This window comes from Erithacus rubecula (genome assembly GCF_903797595.1).
Source record: "Erithacus rubecula genome assembly, chromosome: 1".
Lineage (NCBI taxonomy): Eukaryota > Metazoa > Chordata > Aves > Passeriformes > Muscicapidae > Erithacus > Erithacus rubecula.
The window spans coordinates 76,074,980-76,092,738 of record NC_136658.1 but is presented as its reverse complement, the minus strand read 5'-3'; the positions used below and the strand labels follow the sequence as shown (position 1 = coordinate 76,092,738).

General features: G+C 41.2%; 1 protein-coding gene across 2 annotated transcripts in view; it reads right to left on the bottom strand.

Moving 5' to 3' along the window:
• LNX2 (ligand of numb-protein X 2) overlaps positions 1–17,731 on the bottom strand; it is a 58,801-nt gene extending 41,070 nt beyond the window's left edge. For both annotated transcript variants that reach the window (XM_079298422.1, XM_079298423.1), the window contains exon 1: positions 17,260–17,731. The gene's annotated coding sequence lies outside the window, so the exon portion shown is untranslated. The remainder of the gene's footprint in view (positions 1–17,259) is intronic.
• Positions 17,732–17,759: the final 28 nt, after the last annotated feature.

The window sequence follows — 17,759 nt, the reverse complement described above, 5'->3', positions numbered from 1 at the left end:
CTGCACATAATTTCTGAAAAAGTGTCAATTTCTGTATAGTTTTTATAATTCAGTATCTCAATACTAGAGGTGTATTCAATGCAGAAAGCCCACTTTACATCCTGAAATTGCTTTACTTTTGAAGATTAAAAATTACTATGATTTTCTTTCAAATTAACTGTTTCTGGCTTTTTGAATACTAAAAAATCGAGCTTATTTGCAGACTCACAAATTACAAACAACTACCTTCCACAGGAGCTTATATGAAGTCCAGTAATTCCACTTGTAAATTGAATAATTGAGTATTATTTTTCCCTTATACTGGACATAATACAAATTATATACAGGAGAGTCACTGACCAGCTAAATGTGATAACCACCACATCCTTCATGACCAGTCTCTTCCTTCACTTAGTTCCATGAAGTGGATTAAAAAAAAATCCCCAAACCTAAAAACACTACGATAAATGAGCAGTAGAAGAGCATTCTCCAGCAGCAAAGGGTTCAGTTTGAGGTCTCGGTGGATGCTTCAGAAGACTCCAGGGTGGCCTTTATAATACTCTCCACTTGAGAAAACATGACTGCAAAGTAAATCATCCCTATGAAAAAGCAGCAAAACTGTTTTTCCTGTCTCTTCTTGGCTTGGTATGGCTTTAAACAAACAGGCTTGGATAAACAGCATAATGAAGAGGACTGATGTCATTCTGGTTCACAGAAGAGTTGCATAGCCTAGATGAGACATCACCCCTGGTGAGACCATCAGACCAGTTAAATAAATTCTCCAGTCACAAGTGAGGCCCATTCTGCTCCTTCCCATGAGATAAAACCTGTTATGGCATTTCAAAGACACAGCACTAAGAAAACTTTTGACCTCTGCTAGAAACATTTCCAACAGCATTAAAATGACAATGTCAATGATATTTATGCTAGGCTAGCAGTGTTTTCTTTGGATTTTTACATCTACTTGTAATGCCCCATTTGAGTGCACCAGTACTACACCTATGTGGGCTTCCTTCAGCACACGTCATTAATTAAAATGAAGTCATAGCTGGAAATGGCAGGTGCTAAGACAGCAGGATTTTTACCATGAGGATCTCAGCTGTATGGAACGGCATGGTGAAACACCACATGGCAAAGGAAAGGGGTGTAAGCACAGCCCTTACCCTGACACACAAAAGTGCTCCACAAGCCTCAAGCCTCCCTCTGAGCTGCAAGCACCAGCGCTGCTCCTTCTGCTGAGCAAAGCAGAGGGGGACAGCCAAAATCTGCCTGCTCGGCCAACGGGCTGAGCAAGGACTCGGGGTGTGAGCCCCAGAAGCTGTGTCTTCAAAAGACCCGAGTGGCTGAAGGAAGCCTGTTCTCCTGAGTGTTGAACCTGATCCCTCCAAAAATGTGGGGTTTCATACACAGGCTCTGAAGCTTTAACAGTACTTCACAGCATGAAATTTAACATTTTCAGATTTCATTTAAACTAAGACATGACATGTGATTGCAAAGAGGAGCTGAATAATGAGATTTACAGGCAAGAAAGAAAAATCTACTACAAAACTCCATATTATACTAACCTAAAAAGGTATTTACAAAGGAAGAGGTAAACAACTTTCACCCTCATTAAAAAGTTGAGAAATGTGCACACTACCACTAAAATATAATTAATACACAGCCTTCAGGAGAGTCCAAAGGAGCAATTTAATTAACCACCCACTGATTTCATAAATGACAAGAACACACAAAGGTAATGGCACCTTATAATTGAAAATGTCCTGTTTATTTAGCTGAGCAATTGTGCTGGCCTATGTTGTGCATAAATATGAGGAAACATATTTTCAACTCATGACATTTTAACTTTGTAAGGTATAACAAAAAACATACTGCCCATGATACAGTCACCGTATACTCCACTTATTTAATGCCTTTACCCAATAATCTCTAAGTCAGTGACAATCATAAAATTTTAACCTTTATGAACCTTTCTGATGGGCTTTTTCCACAGCCTCTTCAGAAATGTGGAAGAGTTGAAAGGGAAAAAAGGCTGAATTTTACTGGTATGCCACTTCAAACAAACTATTGCCTCATTTAGGGACTTAGTTCGTACCTGTAGTTCTTCCATTTTCGTACAAAGGGATCCTCTGTAAGCTCCATGAAATATTTCTGCTGATGATCTTCTAAACTAATTTTCTCACTTTCTTTCTTTTCTTCCACATGAAGAAAGCTTCCTTTCAGCTACTACATCCTTTGTAAAGGCCAAAGAGAAGCAGCTCTCACCAAGGTAGGAAAAGAACGTAGCAGAACGCGAAAGGCTCTTCCCTGTTTTTTTCATCGAACCTTTCAGGGATAAAGCTGGAATTAATATTCCTTTTTGCATTCACAAAACTCAAAATGCCTTTGTGCTGCTACATTACAACCATCAAAGTTTATTTGACTGAACATGAAACAGAACAATATCTGAACTTATGAGCTCATCTCCCTATCTAATGAACACATTAGAAGCGTTCAAAAGAGATGTGGAGAAACTGAAGAAGGCCCAGAGAGGGGAAAGATGATTAAAGGACTGGAAAGTCTGCCATATGAGGAGAGGCTGAGAGAACTGGGTTTGCTCAGCCTTGAGGAAAGGCTTAGGGGAGACTTTATCAACATGTTTTAGTATTCAGAGGGTGGCTGCACAGAAAGCCACCTGGAGACTCCTATTTTACAAGTAGACACATGGAAAATATGAGGGGTAATGGGTACAAGTTACTTCTGTGAAGATTCTGACTGGATACAAAAGAAGCCAAGGAGAACATTCAGCCATTGGAATAATGTCCCCAGAGAAATGGTGGATACCCCAATGCTGGACACTTTCAAGATGCATCTGGAGAGGGTGCTGCACCATCTTGTCTAGGATGTGCTTTTGTCAAGAAAAGGTGGACCAAATGATCCTTGAGGTCCCTTCCACTCTGGTACTTTCTGGTTTTATGATTTATACTTGCTTTGGGGCATACATAATTTAAAATAACAGACTAAAGAGATTCCTCAGGCATAAAAGTCTCCATGGCAAAGCTGCCTTGCCAGACTTTTAAAAGGCATTTGTTACAGGGTTCAATGACATACCTTACAATGATCCTCAGCAGTCCAACACCACACAGCAGGGTGTACAAGGATGGATGTGGCTGCCTTGTACATCCGTCTCAGATCTCTCATCCCACCAGTCCTTCCTTAATCAGCCACCATGCAATGACATCAATGGCTTTACATAACATTGTCTCCCTGCCCACTCAATATAGGAAAAGCATTCCTCAACAGAAATTGCAGCATTAAATGTTGACCCCAACAACGTCACTGCACAATGGAATACCTGAAGTGATTAGTTCACGTGTACACATTAAATACACATTTCTTCAATTCTGGATCCCAGAGTGAAATCTTTACCTAGTGGTATTAGCTGGTCATGTTCACTGTTCCTGAGGGTTTCCCATCATTTTGTGTTTATGATATTTACTCAGTCTGCAGCAAACCGACTACCAGGCATACCTAGCTGGATTTGCTGCCCATCAGTTATGCCATCAGATATGTAAACATCTTTTTAAAATTATGAAAGCTCCCATTACATTTATGCACTATGTTTTGCTTACCAATCAGATGTGGAAAGAAGAGTTCTTGTATAAATACCATAAAGCATCCTCTAATATTTTTTTCTAAACTATTCTCTTTCCAAAGTCTTTCCAGCTTTCACAGTTTAACTGAAAGCATTCACATCAGAAACTGGCAGGTCCCAGGTATTGCCTGTACCCCACACCCCAGCAACAGCACCTTTGGGTTTCTTGTTACTACTCCCTTTGGTCCTCAAAGGACTTTTGGGCACATTACTACAGGATTGAGTACAGCAGTATTTTCCAGTAGTTATTCATAATAACTGCTCCATGTTTCCAGGATGCATTCACCCTGTGAAAATGGGTTAGATTTTCCATTTCCAAATGTTATAGAAAATATACTGCTTAGATTCAAATACATTGTTCAACTGCCTGCAGCTTCCAAAACAATCTGGACTGCTCAAACTGAATAGTTTCTAATGTTTACTACTGAAATGAAGTTTATCAGAAATAGTTTCCTCCTTCCATGCCACAAATGCATTTTGAAAGAAAAAAAAAAATCATACTCCACATCTCTGAAAGAACTCCCTTTACCCATTGTATTTCTCCTTAACAACTGCACTCCAAGTTTCTCCAGAGGCCTTACCTGCAGTAAGAGACCACCCATAATACACAGATTCCACATGCTAATGAGGTAAGAAGCATAAGCAAAGACACCTACTACAGCTAGGAAAAAAACCTTTATCATACAATACTTGTTAAAAGTGTTGTGCTCTACTGGGAAAAGCTCTCAAAGATAAGCAGTGTTTTGTAACTCACCAAAAGCCACCTGGGATGCAAGAGAGATGGAAAGTAACAATGAGTCCTCACTAGCACAGAAGAGCTCTTAATTTTTCACAAAATATCAGAACTTCCCATTGCAGCAAGCAGAAATACCAGATCTTGAAAGCTAACTTCCTCAAAATCTTCCTGTAGGAATTCCTCTACTGCCTGCTTCTTTTTAAGCAGGTTAAATGCTACCTATTTCCCCCCTACTGTTAGGAAGATTATTTTTTCCTTTATAACAGCATTCTCCCAAGCTCTCTCCTACACAAGTTTGAAGGGAGCCAAGGTGGTCTGCAGCTTGTTTATGAAACTGGCCCTCACTATCTCCCCAGTTAGCCCAGAAGGACAGGCAGCAGCTGGCTCTTCACCCTCCTGAGGTGATCCCTCAACCTACTTCTACAGGATGTGGGATGGATGCAAGGAGATAAGTTATTGAGTGATCAAAATACACACAAAAATAATTCATTTAAAGTATTACATGAGGGATATAAGTAGTCTATTAATTGCATCTTCTAGATTAATTCCTAATTCCATCAGGTCATGGCACAGTGAAGTAATTTAAATCAAGGGATTTAACAGCATTTTGTATTAGTTTAATAATGCTAAACCTTACTGTATATATTCAAGTATTTAACTCACAAGAGCGGCTTTTTTTTTCCCATTTGGTAATATTAGTTTAAAAATCAAATGGATTTCATTACTATTCCTGGTGGAGAACCTTATTTAAATTTTACAAGAATAATGAAAATAAACAATACCATTTAATGTTTAAATACAACTTAAACCTTTCAACTTAAAAGAGCTCAATTAAACAAATTATTATTACAAAATGAATTATTTTGGTGCAGTAATATTGCTCTTTTCCTGTCTGTCCCCACTGCCACCAAAGGTTTGTTTGATTTCTACCACTGAACAGTCCTTCCATCTGCTGGTATTCTGCCACAGCACATAATTTTGAAAGCAGCAGTCTTGCTTGAGCTTGGATCACCACCCCCAAAAACCTCATCCTTACACAATTTCTTTTGCATTCTCAAAATTAGAATAAATAGAAAATAAAGTGTTTTTTCAGTTTGACTACCTCACCAACAGACCTGCTCAGCACAGGGCCCTCTCTCACAAGCCCACGCAGATTCCTCAACCCAGCAGCTCAGACAACACTTGCTGTCTTTTAGCAAGTACCTGCTGCTGACTGCTTCCATTCCCACAGGCTTTCCCATGGCTTCTGCTTGTATGAGCAACCTTCAGGGTGCCTTTCACTAGCTCTCTCTCATTTCACATTTTGAGAGAAGAACACAGGGCTCAGCTCAGGTAACTTGTAGCTCACAGATCCAGATCTTATGCCATCTCCCTATCTCTACTAGCATCATAGCTGGAGGGTTATTTTTAGTATGTCTTATGTACATACGTTGACTGGTTTTAATGAATTAAAAACCAGAAAATTCTACTCAAAGAAAAATACACAGACTACCTGCTGTAAAACTGTCTGGGCAAACCTTAAAATTCCATAAGGACATCAAATGTCCTTAAATTAAATTTCCTAAATTGAGGGGAACCCACTCTAATGCTACAATTCCTAAGTAGTTTCTTACAGAAGAATTAAGAGTTGAGGAAAAATTTAGTTCTTTCCATGCCAAGCCCTTTTTATAAACTCAAGGATTTCTACATACATGTAAACATCTTAAATAAATAAATAAAATACAAGAAAATTTTTCTTCCAGAATCACTTTGCAGTGTAACGAGAACGGTATTTTTCCTTTACTGCATTATTATGTTCTGGTACTAACCCAAAAGTTCACACTGTTTTCGTTTCTTTATTGCCAATAGCCATCTAGGAAATGCTGCCATCAATAGTAAATCTACATGAAGTCACACTCCTCTGGTGCATTTTGTGAATAGCAATCAGTTCTTAACACAATCCTGTTCGCTTTAAATTCAGTTTATTCTTCAATTACTCTGCTAGCCCAACTCTAATTTATTATATTTTCTGGTACATTTGATTTTGAATATTATGACATCCTGGCTCATGCCATTAGAGAGGAAACATAAAATGGTGAGGATGTCTAGGGACAGCGAGTAAGACAGCAACAGCCTGGAAAATTAACAATACCACTGTCTGCTCAGCTAGACCGCTCCTGCATTAGCACAAAAAAAAATTTGTCAGTATTTCTCTAATACAGACTTGTCATCCAGGAATAGCCTCAGAGGCACCATAAAACCCCAGGCAGCACAGCAGGCAGCAGGGGTGGTTGGGTGGGCAGACAGCAGCCTCTGAGCCCACTGGGGCAGCTCAGCTGCCGAAGAAAGGAAACTCTGGCCCTGCTGCTGCTTGGATCTCACCAAAGAAAGAAACCACCATGGTTCTAAATGCCATCAATACTATACACATTGATTATTTTGGTTGGCTTTCTTTAGCCTTGCTTGTCTTGGTCCTAGCTACCATTTCTTTTTCCCAGCACCCAAGGAGAAATGCGAGGCAGCAGCCAGAAGCCTGCTCAGAGAACCTTTCTTGAGGAGCTGGGCAGAAGGGAGGGCTTCACCTTCCCCTCCAGCTTGGTGACCGACTGCATTAACCTTCAGGGCACACTGCCAGCCCCACCTGCTTAGTCAGGCTTTTATCAGCAAGGGAAGCTCTCACTGCACTGCTGTGCCCTTCGAAGATGCATCCTCTTTCACTTACTTCTTACTACTGCTGAACATTCGGCATTCGAACTCCTGAATCCAGACAATGGAGTAGCCCTGATGGGGAAACATCAGACTCTTGTATTCATGTCCTACCCTTTTCCCTACAACAGATTCTGACAACCTCAAACATGAGAAATGCTTAGGTTTCTGCACAGCTTGCTCTGTCCCAAGAAATTCCACATTGGGTTTTGAAAACAATGTGTATTTCATCTTTGTTGCTTAAAAGCCTAAAAACAGCTTACCAAAACAACTCACAAGAGTGAATGCTCTACAGAGAAACCCAGGCAGGCAGACCCAAAGGGGCTGCCAGCATTTGGAAACAAGTAGCAGTGGGGGAAATCTGGATGGACCCAAATCCTCAGACTACTTTGTCCTCCACAAAAAATACAAGCAGACTTATTTTCCCCTAAAGGATAATAAAGTTTTTGGCTGTCTCTAAGCTGTCTTGTAGCTCAGGCAGCATTTGCCAACTCCTTCGAAATCTTATAAGCAATAAGGATTGTATTAATGATGCAGTTGCTGCAACTGTTGCATTGAAAAGACAATGTCAAAAATCAGATGTAGTGATGCCTGCAATTACATGAAGCTAACTCACAAAACTAAAAAATGCCATGTTTTAGCTTATCCACTGCCTTTCAATTTTCCCTCATTTTTCCTGAAATTATGCTGCAACCCAGTTGCTGGCTTCTGTTCTTATGCTTTTCCCCCCCCACAACCCAATCCCACACAAAGGACAGACACAAAAGGGAGTGGCATAAGGGATGCTTAAGCATACTTCCACTGTCAGGTTGCTTGATTTCACACTTAGGAAACCCCCTGAAAGACAGTTATCGGTGTATGAGAAATAAGGAGTACAGTTTCAGTTTGTGAAGCCTGATTGAATCAGGGCAAATCAAATCAGGCCATATTTAGGAGGGATGAAGAACTGGAACAGAGAGGCTCTCCCCTGCTATTAAGTGCTATCACATGCCCCAGTGCAATGACACATTACCACCACGATGAGAAAAAAAAGCTCCTCTCATTTTGGCGTGCTGGTACCAGGAAAACACACCACCCAAGCTCTTCAGAAGCAACGACAACTCTGGCTAAAACCACTTTCTCTTCTCAACCCCGTGTACTTGTAAGTCACCTGCCTATGCTTACACTGCAAATCAATGCACACGCTCCCGTGTCTCCCTGCACCTGCTCTCATTACCCCATGTTTGAAAAAAATCTTGAATTGACGTTGGAGACTCGATTTCACTTCCCAGCGGGCAGAATAATCATCAATAACTGATGTAACTTGCTCTCATTTGGGGCACTGCCTTGGGCGTGCAACAGAGAGTTATGGTACGCACCAAGGAAAGAAGGATTTGTATATAAAATGATTTGATAATCTGAAAAAATCCCTCAGTAAACAAAGGAAATTTGCAGATAATCGTATTAAAGATTAGAGTTGTTTTAAAACAATGCAGAATGTATTTGAGAACATCTGGGAAAAAAAGATGGTAGTATTAAGAGCAAAATCTTTGGGGAAAAGATCCTCCCCCTCAAACAGGAAACAGTAATTAATTCATTATTAAATCCTAATCCTTGTCAATTCATGTTAAATCAGAGCACTTTTTTCTAATAGACTTATCACTATACTTAAATGCAATTTTATAGATGAATACTTAAATATATTTACATATAGTTTTGATTCTGATTAAACAACTGCTTGATTATTCCATTTATTAATTGCTTCCAATTTATTTCAAATTTGAGAAGCAGGACAATTTTATGTCAGAAAGCTAAGTTAATATTAAAATAAGGACAGAACAACATGTGGACTAAGAAAAATATATCATGACAGCAAAAACAATTTAATGTCTTTCCTTTCACATTTACTCATCAGCTGGAAAATTAAGAAAATAGTTCCTTTTTATCTTACAAAGATTACTATTTTTCCATTACCCATTTACTGTGTTCTGAAGTTTCGATGTGGCAATTTATGTGAAAATCCCCACAGTGAAACCGATAAACTGTTCATGACATTTTCTATAATCACTGTTGACAATTAACAGTACTGCTCTTCTATTTAAACATCTCATGATTGAAGCTACTCACTGCTGTAACTGTTGACAGTGTCAGAACACTATTTACTTCACAACTGAAAAGTAAAAACTACTGAACTGAACAATAATTAAATTGGTGAAAACATCCTGGATCAGATTTCTCATTCCCTACTGCATTTCTGCTCCATTCTTCCATAAAAATGCTTAATGTTAGAGCTAAATCTGGATTTCTAAGATCTGAAAAGAAGAAAAGAAAAAGTACAGGGTTTGTTTTTTCTCTTTTTATGCTGTTTTACTTCTTTATATACAGAAATTAATTTTATAATATATACATACACATGTAAAGTTCAATGACAAGCAGAATGTTAACCAGATCTGCACCAGCAGCTATTGAGCCTTAGCAAAGAAAGCCCACCAGGGATGCTTTGTTTTAATCATATCATCATAACTGTTCTGAATTCAGTGACTTCCTTGGGAGCAAAAGCAGGCAAAAGGACTCTCATCTCATAAAGCACCCTATGGAGTTACTCCTGTGGATTCAATTGCATAAGTCAAGCTACAGGGATGGCAAAATAGGACTTGACATGATACATCACCTGAAAAATTATATACACAGGATAGCAATTGCTCCTAATGCACATGGATGCATTGTGGTTAAGCTCCTCTCCTGCATATCAACCTGCTTAGCAGGTTTTCAGGTATAGACAGACTCACCTATAGGAACACTATAGAACAAACCATCTTCTTTAACCTCAAAGTCAGTATCAGCTAAAACATAACTCTCTCCTCTTTGACAGTTTGAGGTAAAAATAAAAAACTCAGCACAAATTGACATTACTGTGTGAAATAAGTTGCCTTCACTGAATTTGAGGTTTACTTAAAGGCTTCTTCACCTGCTGTAAAACTCACATCTGATTGTAGAAGGCAACAAGTCAAGCTGCACCCAAAAGTTCCTAGTCAAGCATCTTTGATTTTGTAACACAACAACACTCAGGAACATTTCCTGGCTTCACAGCTTTCCAAACTTTTCAAAATATGTGTTAGGAAAGCATTACGCTTCTACAGCGTTTCTCTGGTCAATGGCACACATCCCTTACTGCCGAAGAAAGGACTGTTAACAGTTCTCATTTCACACTCCAGTAACCCAAAATCTCGTGTTACCGCTCACTTTACTGTTACTTTTCCCACAGATTCTCTTTTTCTGCTTACATGGCACGACAGCTCAGGTCAAATGCCCAGACAAGCTGTGCTGCTGATTCTCCTTTTTACCACCACTGAATCACCTTCACTTTTGCTTCACCGCAAAGTTATTTTCCCTGCAAAAAAGCAGGAGAGCCACATTCAATAGAAAGTCAGCAGCTACAGTCAAAATGGATTTCAAAGTGGGAAAAAACCTCTCCTCACAACTAAATCCTTAAAGATTATTCATGCAGGATCATTCCAACACTATATAAATACACCACCAAAGGTATATATGCTGCTGTTCATGTGGTGAAGCCCAATTCAGCTTGTATCCCTTCCAGCTACAAAATATAAAAGTATCAGTGCTGAGCAGACATGCTGAGCCACCCTCCCGATAACAGGAATGAAGTGTAGTTACTTTGCCAAAGTAGAAAGATGCCTTTTTTATTGGTGATTTAAAAAAAAAAAAAAAAAAGAAACATTTGGCAGTTGTCACTGAATTCTTACAAAGCTTTCTTATGTGTATGTACAGACCTAATTTACAGTTTTAAGACATTTGCATGAAATGTATGACAGATGCACAAGTACACAAACTTATCTGTATTTTTAGCCTTATCCAATCTGAATCTGAGTCTAGCTTTACCTTTAACATCCAAAAGGAATTAAAATAGTTAAGAAAACTAACAAACCTAAATATGAAGGCATTCAATACTGGTTTAATACTAGGCTAGAAATCCTGTGAATTTTAAACCTTCAAGCTTCATTTGAAGCAGAAATGACAGTTTAGCAATGGACTAATTGTAAAAACAGTCCAGGAATTGACTGGTACTAATTTTTAATTAACATAAAGGCAGGAATGAACTATTTTACTGATTCATTGTGTGAGCCTTCATTAGTTTCTGTCAATAACAATAACAATAAAAGGCTGAGAAAACTGCTCTAGAACAAAAGACAAAGACAGGAAAAAGAGGCCAGACAGAAGGAAACACTCATGAACCTGCTGTGGAAGAAGCTTGACTGAAAATATTTTTGAGAAGCTCAAAAAAACAAGTTACTTCAACGCAGAGTTGGGGTAGCCCCCCAGGGCACAGCATGGGTTTGGCTGAAATCTGTGGTGCACACGCATTGTGCCAAGGGTACTTAGAGCTGTTTGATCAGGACAGGGTTTATGGCAAACTCTTCAACATGATCAGAATGCTTACACAACACATCAGGATCTATGTGGTCTTGTGATGATGCATCGATCAACTTTCACTTATGGTTAATTCATTCTCTTTATAAACAAATGTTAAACAACTCAATTTAAAAAAGCAACGCAAGAGAAAATTACATGGGGCAGGGTAATAGATCCAGTAAGAAGAAGCAAGAAGATAAAGAGGGGTGAGCCACTGGTAAACAAAGGCATAAACTTGGAAGTAACAATAAGGAATCCTTCTCTGCATGAAGTGGCAATAGCCGTAACTGGTTCGGATTTTTTCTGTAACTTTTAACCTCCAAACACACAGAGGCAACTTAATAAGATGCACACTTGCGTATTTAATCTATCACAGATATTCAGTGCACTATCCATGAGGCACATCCAGACATTCATGTCTCCAGCATTCCCCTTGAAATGACTTGCTCTAGATGGAGGCTACTGGGCTGTAAGATGGACTTCAAACGTGCTGCTGTGCACAGATTGATACTGATGGCAGTGGAAGAACCAGCTGTGTTGAAGTCAGAACGTGGTTAGCTTAAGTGCCTTGTAGGGGTTATGGGATTTCTTATCAGTGTTTTGGTTTTGCTGGTCATTTAGAGGAACTATTTGGATGACATGGCCATAGCTACAGAAACCTCCACCAGAGACTCTACTGCCACTACAATACAGCTCATTTCATCTGGGGGGTATGAGGTATGGAGACAAAAGCACTTTCACTTCATGACAAAGTAAAATGCACCAACAAAGGTGGCTCACTGATACCAGCCAAGCTTTTTTGTTTGTTTGTTTGTTTTTAATTAAGACTTTGTTCAGGAATGCCAACCAAAACTCAATGACCAGAAAAATCAGGGCACCTGGATTCTGAAACATTGCTTTGCATCATAATAAAAGCCTCCTGGGTTGGTTCTTTCAAAGCAAACATAACATTCCTGTGGCACAACACAACAGCTTATCCAAGCACAAGACAGCAACCACAGAAAATTGCTTTCCACAAACTGGTTTCAGTAGAGTCAGTCTCCATCAGCTTTGGTTGAATTTAAGATTTCTTCTGTTGTGCCAAAAAACCTCAGCTGCACCAGCTTTCTTCTTCCTATATATGAACTCTGAAACAAGGATTAGCACCAATCTGAAGAACAAAGAAAGTCACAGGAAGGTAAGAGCTTAAAATCCTCCATCATCAATATTCTTTGGTCTTTTGAGGTCAGTTTTTGACAATGACGCTGCAGTAAGAGGACTGTCTGTGACAGAGAGCTCAGATTCAAGCAAAAATTGCATGCAAAGAACATTAACAAAAATCTACACAATGAGTTCAACTGCAAGAGTTAATAAAAGTATCAGCATTTAAGAACACTGACTTGAACCCAATAATAAGCTGCACTTACTCCCAGTTGTTTTCTAATGAGCCAGCCCCTGGGAATGCACACCACAGGCATCCTGACATCTTCCACTGGGCTTGAGCAACCTCTTTGGAGAGGGTCATGGGAACATGCAGTGGTGTTCTCAGTGTGATCTCAGGGGCTGGGGGAACACGGCCTGTATCACACTTCAAAATCACTCCCACTGCAAGGAATGTACAAAGCAGAAGCAGGAAGCATGTAGCTCATTTTCCCCCACTGTGCAGAATAATATCTGACAGCACTACACCACTCCAGGAAACACAATCCAAAAGTCCTGGTTTGCCTTTCTGCAACTACTGGGTGCCTCCCTTTGCCCAGGCACATATGGGTTCTCATTCAACATGGACCACTTCTCACTGTGCTTTATTGCTGGAAAAAGCATAAGTAAGTCATAGCTCCTTCTGTTTCATTATCTAGAAATACTTATTACTACCATTTACAACATTTTTAAACTGGATTAGTTCATATATTGGATATACTACTTGAGCAAATTGCATTTTGTTCTACAAACAAGGGTTCTTCTGAAAAATTTTGTACAGCCCATCAAACAGTGGTTAAGTGTGTCAAATCTCTCCAATGAAATACAAAAACACTTCCAAGTGACAAAAGAGCCAACAAGAAGAGGTGCTATGCTGAACCTTGTTCTCATCAGCAAAGAGGATCTGGTATGGAATGTGACACTAGGAGAGAGCCTTGGCTGCAGTGATCTTGGAACAGGGGAGGTCGAGGACCTTAGGGCAGCGAGCAGGAAGCACAGCAGGCTCAGTACCCTGGGCTTCAGGAGAGTAGACTGGTCTCTTCAGGGATCTGCTTGGTTAAGCATCATGGGATAATGCCCTTGAGGGAAGAGGAGCTCAAAAAAGCTGGTTAATATTCAAAGATCACCTTCTCCTAAATGAGGCTTTGACCAACCTGGTCTAGTGGCAGGTGTCCCTTCCCAGGGGGACTGAAACTTGATCTGTAAGGTCCCTTTCCACCCAAACCATTCTGTGATGACTCAATGATTCCTCTCTGTGGAATGAAGGAAAAACAGCCTGGCAAAACACACTCCACCCCAAAGTGAACCAACTCTTCTGGGGTAAAATAATCTAATAATCACTCTCCTACCCCATTTAGTCTGGTTTATTGTGATGACAGTGAGAAAATTCTAGACATTCTTAACAACATGCCAAAACTCCAGAGCAATATCGACTTGCTTACTTGAAGAAAAAATGAGACTGCAAATATTGAGCTATGTTAACCCAAGTTTCCATGTCAAAAATAGTTCGCAGTATTCAAATGGAAAAAATGCAAAGCCATTTGAAATCTTGTATTTTCACAAGTTAACAGACTTTATATTAAACAGCTGCATTCTTTGGTTTTTGTGTTCACCACCTAACACAGAGCTCAGCAGGAGAGACTGTAAAATATTCTGCTCCTGTTTCAGCCTGCAAATTACTTGCTAAACTGACATCAGTTGAAATAAGCATCTATGAGAACATAAAGGACTGACATCTCTGGTACCACCAAAGTGCTTCAAAAATAAAAGACATGCCTGTAGTATTGCAGAGCACTTTACAAGGATGAAGTCAGCTTGGGTACAGCACTGATATCCCCTGTAACACAGCAGTGGGGCTGGGGGCACCTACACTATCTCATGCAGAATACAGAGCAGTCAGTATGAAAACACACGACAAGTTCAGCCCCTGAATTTTGTGAACATTAATCCCAATCCCGAAAACATTTATATGTAGGCTTATCATTAAGCCTAAGAACAGATCCTCTAATTGCAAAAGAATACTTGGATGTTTAGAACTAGGCATATGCAAGCACAAACATCTACAGAATTGGGACCAAACAAAAATCACAAAATCAGACTCCACAATATTATTGCTCCATAGAAACCTTGACCTATCAATTATATAACTTAATACTAATATTTAAAAGCATTTTCATCTTTAAAAGGCACTACAGTTTCTAAAGGACAAACTCCACTGATCTAATAAAGCAATTAAACAGCATGCAATTCAATAATATCACATTAAAAATGCTTCTGCAAACCAAATCAACTAAGAATTTTCAAATCAGAGACCAGCCACTCAAACAAATCAAGACAAGCCATATCAAACAGGCAACCAGCTTCCTCTGGTGCCTTTTACACCGGGGAGCATTTTAACACCAAATGAATGTAGTTTTCTTATTAGTTACAGCTCTTAATGTCCTGTAGCTCTTTAAATAAGCATCATTTTGCTGATGCACGGCAATAATTTATATTAATCTAATGTCTAGTACACATCACATATTTCCACATTTCACTTTGATACTGTTGGTATAACTTCTTCCTAGTTGCTTTCAAATATGTTAATATTTTTTAGAAGCACAGAAAAATGAGATGAAAGAAGAGGGGGATATTTTGGCATATTTTCAAGTATACAGCTTTAACTAGTAGCTAACAGACCTCTGTTTTTTAGTAACACAGGCCCATAAATATACACCAAGATTGAGACTGCTCAGTGTGGGCAAAGGCTTACAAAAAAAAGAAACTTTCACTCAGGTGATCAGTGCTTCCCTAAGAGCGCACAGCAAACAAATGCCAAATGTTGCAATATCAAAGCCACCATTTTTGGCAGGACAGGTTTTAGTAAGCTTATTTTTTAACCTGACTCAGGAGAACAGTACTTTTCCACACAATCACTGGCTTATATTCCTTTTGCAAAATTTTGCCCCTTAACTATCACATGTTTTTGTTGTTTTGGTAACAGAAAAGTCAGGTGGGAAAAGATACCACGTTTGCAAATTTCAGACTTGAGCCCAAGGCCCTGGCTGAAGTCACCAAGCAAAGTTAAGGGTGAGCACAGTCAAAAACTCAGTACTGAAAACTCATAGCAAAATTATGAGCTTTTAAAAATATCCATAGATTTTAGAATTGGAGCAGTACAAGCACTTTAAAACATAACATTATAACCTTTTTTATTATTTTAAAAAACATCTACTTGGGTACAATAGTGTTATTTACAGTCTGCTGACTCCAGAGTTAATAATTTTATATTGTACTTTGTTCAGAAGAGAGGATTCCTTACTCAGTGATCTGATAATTGGAAAAAAAAAAGTCATTATAAAGAACTCCTATTAAGTCTTATGGTTCTAGCAAGTACACTGATATAATTTGTTTCCATTTTTAGGAAATTTGTTTTAATAAAGTCGGGGCAGCATATGGTACAAACATGTTTATTTTCCAAGTGGTAGGGACACTAACCAAAACCATCTGATGTTTCTTCCTAAGCCTCCTTGATCTGCTGCTGGATTGCAGCTTAGAATAAAGCATTTCAAAGCCAGAAGAAGTGGGTAGAGAAATAAAAAAATAAAATCAGCAATTCAAAGTGTTTATTTAATGAGAGTGCAGCTGAGACCAGTTCCTATTTTGAACACAAGTTCAAAAGTATTCGTGATTGGAAATTTAGACTATCTAGCTTTAGACTATATGTAGTCCAAAGCTAATCCCTCACAGACATTTTTTATTTTGCACACAGACAAAAACCAAAGCCCCTAACATCGTGTAATTAAAGGAGGAATTAAAGGAAGCTCAGAAATACTTAATGGATTTCTAGAGAAGTAAACAATCAGCTCGATGCATTATGAACGCGGTAAGAAAAGTCACCAGGGACTACCAGATTCATCCCTAGCCGAGCTCCAGGAACGGTTTCCTCAGTTCGTTGACCAAGTACTACGATTCCATCGAGAGCAATGACAATTTTAAAGTACGCCTTGTTAAAAGTACAAAAGACGAAAAGTTTTCTAAGCACATTTTCAGTGCTAAGAGCTAACAAATGAGAGGGGGGAACCAGGGAGTGCGGGGTAGAGCTCCGAGGGCTGGAGCGAACGTCTGGAAACAGCTGCCAAGCACACGGACTCCAGCGGCATTTCGCAGGCAGCCCCGAGTTCCTCTGGCGCAGCTGTAAAACACACAACCTGAAACCCGCTCCTGCAGCAGGGGCTCGCTCGCAGCTGTTCCTCTGCCTCCCCCGCACGCAGTAATCTGACTCCTTCCCGGGAAGGAGCTTCTTTCACGAAGCTACAAGAGAGCAGCATAGGTGTATCGGGGGACCCAAAACCAGGAGCTTTCCAGCGGGTCTCCAGCACCCGAGCCCACAGCTCGGGCTCGCAGAGACCCGCTGCGGGGACAGCCGCCGCCGAGCCCAGCCCCGCCGCCCAGCCGGGCTCCAGGGCGGGGACGCTGCTCCACAGCTGCCACCTCAGCCCCGCACGGCGGCTCCGGGGCCCGGCCCCTCTCCCGTACTTGTTGCCAGCGAAAGCAGCTCAGCCCGGCCCCGCGGGGACCCCCGGCGTCGCCGCCACGGAGGGAGGCTGAGCAGGGCTGAGCCGCCCGCACCGCGCGGGGCACAGAAGTTACTCACCGCGCCGCGCTCTCCTCCTCAGCCGCGCCGGCAGCGCCCGCCCCGCCTCACGGGAAGCAAACTCCGGGCAGTAGCACTTGGAGAACGTGTCTCGCCGGGCCGGGCCGGTGCTCCCGCCTCCGCCCCCCGCCGCGGGCAGCGGCGCGGCCCAAGTGACAGCGGCGCTCCGCCACTCCGGCGGCGGCCCCGGGCGCGGGGCCGGGCGAGCCGCAGCCTATGGCAGCGGGGCCGGGGCGGGACGCGGCGGAGCCCCGGGCCGGGGTGTCCCCGCCGCTCGCCTGATCGGCGGTGCGGAGCCCGGAGCGCAGGGGAGCGCGGGCGGGGCCGGCGCGGAGGAGGGGCCGGGTGGGGCGCTGCCCTCCCAGGGCTGCCCGCGGACCTGTCCCCGCCTGCCCGAGCCCTGCGGCCGTGCCCGAGGAGCAAACCCTGGGCGGCTCCGTGTCTAAGAGCCCCGGCGGCCGTCCCGCCCTCCCCACACTCAGTCACCGCCCCGCCTGCTT